Genomic DNA, 6,109 nt, shown 5'->3' on the forward strand with positions numbered 1-6,109 from the left:
GTTTTCTATGATTTAATAAAAATATATGGCATACCTTTTGTTTGAAAGGCAAATATTTATAACAATGGTTCCATTTATATGTCTGTATTTTCTTGAGTAGATTTTCTCATATACAAACACAGAGACACTATGGACTTGAGAAAGCTGAAAGTCCACAGATGACAAGACTTCCTATATTAATATATATCACAATAAAAAGGTCAAAGAGATGAAGTGATTAATTCATTGAGAAGATGAGCTGAGTATTGATCTTTAAAGAAAAACCACATACTGTGATGTCTCATAAATCCTGTGCTGTCCAAGAGAAGTCTTACCTAATACTTAAAATGGAACGTAATGAAATGTAACTTCTTGACTTTTGGTCCTCCTTCATGAATCTAGTGTCCCACTTAAACTGGCATAAAGTATCCGCCACTCGGTCAGTGCAGGAAGCTGCGTGTCCACCAGATGGTGAAGTTGCAAACTACATATTCCCAGTTTGCAGACTGTTGAGTGTCCTGGTGAATGCTAACTTGTGAAGAGCAGTGAGTGACAGTGAGCCCGTAGAGAAAGAGCGTGAGCACATCTGTCCATCCAGCCTCCCTTCCATATTTGATACCTTCCATATTATACTAAGTAAAGGATGTCTTAAAGGGAGATGATTTACTAGCATGTATACTAGTCCCACTCTACTCCTAAGTCATTTCATCCTTCTTGGGTGGCTGCAGTGGCGTCCTCAATGGTCCTTTGTTTCTAGTCTTCGACCCTATAGCAGCTACAATGATTTTGACCAGTTGTAAATTAGATCATGTGCCCAAGTTCAAACCTCCTCCAATGGCTTCCCCTAATGGCTTGAACTGAGTACACATTCCTCAATGGAGGAGCTAGAAAGGAACCAAGGAGCTGAAGGGGTTTGCAGCCCCATAGGAGGAACAACAATATGAACCAACCAGTACCCACAGAGTTTCCAGGGACTTAATCACCAACCAAAGAGTACACATGGAGGGACCTATGGCTCTAGCTGCATGTGTAGCAGAGGATGGCCTTGTCAGACATCAGTGAGAGGAGAGAGCCTTGGAACTGTGAAGGCTGTTGCCCCAGTGTAGGGGAATTCCAGAACAGGGAAGCAGGAATGGGTGGGTTAGTGAGCAGGGGGAGTGGGGACGGCATGAGGGTTTGCGGAGGGGAAACAAGGAAAGGGGATAACATTTGAAATGTGAATAAAGAAAGTGTCTAATAAAAAGTGAAGGGGAGGGGGGACCTGGAAAGGGGCAACATTTGGGATATAAATATATAAAATAATAATGAAAGATTTTTAAAAAAAAAAACCCAGAAGCATCCCATAGTTCACAAAGACCTGGAGTATCGTTCTATAACTTCTCCATCCTCTTGCCTACTATATGTTGCCTTCTTTGCATATGGTGTTCCTCTTCCTTCTCCTGCAGTAGCTCTTTCGAAACTCCATTCCCAAATCACGTTGCAGCTGACTTCACTTCTTCAGATAACTAGAGAGGACTCCTTTTGTGCACTGCGCTTGTCACAGTGTCCATATTCACATTCATTGTGTGTGGTCACATCTTTCTATACCTGCAGAAGATCCAGCTTGTATCTGTGCACCATCAGACGGATCTGCAAATCTCTCTGAGATTTGAGTGGGATTTCCCCTACCACCCATTTTTCTTTCATAACTCAGTTCCATCTCAGTCTCCCTAGAACACCTATGACAGAAAGATCCCGTTTTCCCCAACTCCACCTGTCTGTCTTTTTTGGTTTGTTTTTGTTTGTTTGTTTGTTTCGTTTTCCCCATTAGGAGCTATGCATGGGTCTGGAACCTCCATGAACCAGATTTAAAACACAGGAGGATTTTATCATGAGGAACTTTAAGTCAGAAAGGAGGTCAGGGAAAGCAGGAGAGACAGCATACATGGTGCAGTTCTGTCCTGAAGGGAGAGGAGATCTAGAAAAAAGCACCCAAGATCACTTCCCAGTCTAGGCAGCCATGGGGGCTTCAGTGTAAATGTAGCCGTGAGTTCACTTCAGAACACAGTGCCTGGAGCCCTTAGCCAAACCTTTCTTAAGCCCCTATGTCCTGGTCAAAGTGAGTTCAAACCTTTACTTTTTCTAGTAAAAAGTACCCACAGAAGTATCTGTCCTGTCTGAAGGACGCTGCCCTCAACTCACCCTCCAGGTTTCTCTGCCAGGTCTGCCATCTCCCCTCTCCCGGAGGGACAGCAGCCATTGATGCTTCTGTCCCACTCAGTGTCCAACCCATCCTTTCCACTACTTCCTTTATCTTAAAGACAAGAGCATCCCACATACGAGGCTGACTTGAACTAGAGTTGCTCCTGCCTCAACCTCCTGATGGCTGCGACTGCAGGTTGCACCATCATACCCAATTCACCCAAATTTGTTCCCTTATAACATTTACAAAGCTCTTCCATCTCAAAAGTAAAGAAAGCCAAGCCAAGCCTTCTGGACTCTCGTCCCTTCTTGTGATATTCTGCAGCCAAGTCAGTCATGGTTCTTCTGTTACTTATTAAGGAAACAATGCACACCAAGGTTCCCAGTGACTTTCTCATGGCCACATTCAAAGGACACGTTTGGTTCTTGGGTGTCTCTTGGTTGTGACTTGAACATTGTCTCCTCTTCCCCAGGTTGTTACATCTCTACAGCTGGTCCTGTGCATAGCTCATGCAGTAAATAAAGGCCCATTGGATGTCACAGAATAACCAGTTCACGGCCTCTCCAGCTTAACTTATCCTACACTCAATTCTGTGGCACTTCAGTTTCTCCTCTGCCCAACCATTATCCTATGACTATTTCCTCATATCAGAGAAGAGGTATCATTACCCATGAACACTCAACCTGGAAGAACATCCACTGTAGTCAAGGACATTGCTCTTGTCCAACTGTCCAAGGTCAAGTGGCTACTCCACATTCTAACAGGTGACTTTAAGGAAGGAAGGACTTCTTAGAGTCATAGTTCCTCATCAATACCACAAGCATAGAAAATGGTCTTCACTTCAGGAGTCATGATAAGACCCTATGTCAGTGGGCATGTAGCTCTGAGCTCAGTGCCAGGTACATAAGTGCTCAAGAAATGGGGCCTGTGGTGCTGCACACAATCTAGCACTAATTTTTCCTCACTCCTAGTAGCCAGCAGTCACCAAATCCCAACACAACTACCTTCCCCACACACTTCTTTATACCCATAATGAGTTTTTATCCAGATCAGCGGTTCTCAACCTGTGGGTTGTGATCCTTTGGAGTCAAATGATCCTTTCACAGGGGCTCACCCAAGACCATTGGAAAACAGATATTTGCATGGCAGTTCATAGGGGTAGCAAAATTATAGTTAGGAAGTAGCAATGAAAATAGTTTATGGTTGGGGTGTCACCAGAATGGGAGGACGTGTAGTAGAGGCTTACAGCATTAGAACCACTGATAAAGAATGCTTTCCTCTTTTGTCTAAGACTATTCCAGTAAACTACTTCTGTTTGCTCTCAAATTCTCAAATCCAGCCTTCACATAGCAACTACAGGAAGTTCCACCGTTGAACACATTTGATTGTGTCCCAACCTCTGCCTGCATCCCACCACCCTCAGGAGAATCCAGTAAGACCAAGCCTGTCATGTGATTGCAACCATGCTCTGCAGCCTGACCTTTAAGTTGTCCCTCTCTCTGGGCTCAGCCTCTTGTGGCCCCTGCATGTGACACCTGCTCTGCAGAAAGCACTTTCCAATTCTGGCCCACTGGTCTTCCTTTGAGATCTAACTCAGCAATCATTTGTAGGAAGCCTCTTTTGACTCCCTAAATGTTGCCACAGCTGCGTTGAAGCACCACATTCTCAGGGTTGGCTCACAGATTTCCTTACCCCATGCCCAGCACCTGGGCGATGGTTCTCATGTCAGTATTCACAGATCTTGACGGTGGCCTTCAGGCTGGTGTCTATCAACAGAGACACCGAGAGCCCAAGAACTGCGAAGTACATAGTATTAAGTCCACTAAGCACTTAGCCCCTGCCCTTATGGAATTTGGAGTCCATCAAGAAAGGGAGGGACTGGGAGGAGTGGAAGGAGGGGAAACTACAATCAGGATGTAAAGTATGAGAGAAGAAGAAAAGAAAGATGCTAAGCCAAACATTAAAACAAAGTAATACAAGCTAAACTGTTAGAAGACAATTCTATTTTGAATTTTATTTGCTATAATCTCTCTGATAGATACCCATTTGTAAATAACTGAGGACATGAGAACACCTCTCATGGCTTTTTTTCTTTAAAATGATGTTAAAAACTCATAATCTTTGTGATGATTTGAATGAGAATGGCCTTCATGGGCTCATGTGTTTGAATACTTGGTCCCCAGAAGGTAAAAATGTTTGGGAAGGATTAGGAGGTGTGGCCTTGTTGGAGGAGGCAATGGGGGAAGGCTTTGAGGCTGCAAAAGACAACATTTCGAGTTAGCTGTCCCCTTTCTACTTATGGATCAAGACGTGAGCTCTCAGCTGTTCTTGTGGTCATGCCTTTACTCCATCATCTTGGACTCAGCCTCTGAAACCATAAGCCAAATTAAATGCTTTCTTTTGTGTTAACCTTGGTCATGGTATTTTGTCACAGCAATAAGAAAGTAACTGAGACACTGCTCTTGCAGAGGACCCAAGTTTCATTTCCAGCACCCATGTCTGGCAGCTCACAAATTTGTGTAATTCTCATTCTGGTGGATCTGATGCCCTCTTCTGGCTTCCAACCGCATGTGCGCATGCATATACCCAAACACAGAAACACGGATTTTTTTTTTTTTTTAAAGACTAGCTACCTAAATGGTTACACACATGCATGTTACCTAAATGTCAATCACCTATAGTGGCCAGAATCTTCTAAGGCCATCCTTCCATCTATATTCATATTAAATGACTGAGTCTCCACCCCACACGTAAAGAAAGTTTGTCTCAGCAATGATTCTCTCCATTAGCATCTAAATGTCAGAAAAGCCCAAACCCCGTTCTCAAGACAAACTTTCAAATACTAACTTACAGCTCCTGGGAGAAAGCTTTCACCTTTGCTCTTAATCACAGGGTCTGACCATATATACTTCAGTCAAACTCCAGAAGCATCTCAGCTGTGCCGTCCTGAGCAGGCTGCTTGATCTCTGTCACCTACCCCTCACCCGCAATGTCTTCTGAGAGCTATTCACTCAAGCCAGTTTTCCAGAAATCTTTTAAAAGTAGCTGCTTCAGACACTTCAGAGGAAGGATTCCCACTGGTCCCCTGATGCTTTTACACTATAAATCTGTGTCGTTGTTGATAAGTTTTGTTTTGATCCTATATCGGTACATAGTAGTTCCAGTTGTACATGGTGGCACATTTCATAAAGACATTTTCAAATGGATGTCATATACTTTGGCTGCATTCACCCTCTGTGCCTTCTCCTTTCTTCCTTCTTGCTAGGGCCTTTCCTTCCCCACCAATCTCACCTCGAATTTATTACACCATAAATTACAGCATCATTTGATATATCTACGTTCATGTTTATATCTGTAAAGTGTGCGTGAGTGTATATGTGTGTCTGTGTGTTTGTTTATGTATCTACATAAAATCTAGGATTCACAAGTGAGAGAAAACATGCAAAATCTGCCTCTATAAGTCTAGGTGAAGAGTTTTCTCTGATCGTAGTCGTACGTTATCTTTAGAGAGGTGCAGGACGACTGAGGTCAAAGAAAAAATTATAAAGAAATACTATGGCTTTCCAATCAAAGCTGTTAACTGTATAGATTATTAGGGAGGAGTGCCCTCTGCCGGAATTTGTGGGTCATTGCAATAGGCACTGTGTGCTACTCTGGAGTCCTTCAGATTTAGGAATGTATTGGAAAATTCTCACAGGCTGCCATCCTTGCCCTCCAGTTCTAAGGGCAGCTGAGAAGTTCCCTGCATACTCCCTCTTCCAGGAGTTAAGTGACTTAGATAGAAGTTCAGTCTAGAGCTCCAGACACCACAGCTTTGACATTTCCTTGGTGAAACAAAAGCAGAAGGGTGAAGTCTGTGTCATCAGGAACCTATCCTGCTTCCAGCATCACCGTCCTGTCATCAGGAACCTATCCTTCTCCCTCAACCATCCACACCCACCCCACCCC

The sequence above is a fragment of the Apodemus sylvaticus genome, chromosome 1, assembly GCF_947179515.1.
Source record: "Apodemus sylvaticus chromosome 1, mApoSyl1.1, whole genome shotgun sequence".
In the NCBI taxonomy this organism is placed as follows: Eukaryota; Metazoa; Chordata; class Mammalia; order Rodentia; family Muridae; genus Apodemus; species Apodemus sylvaticus.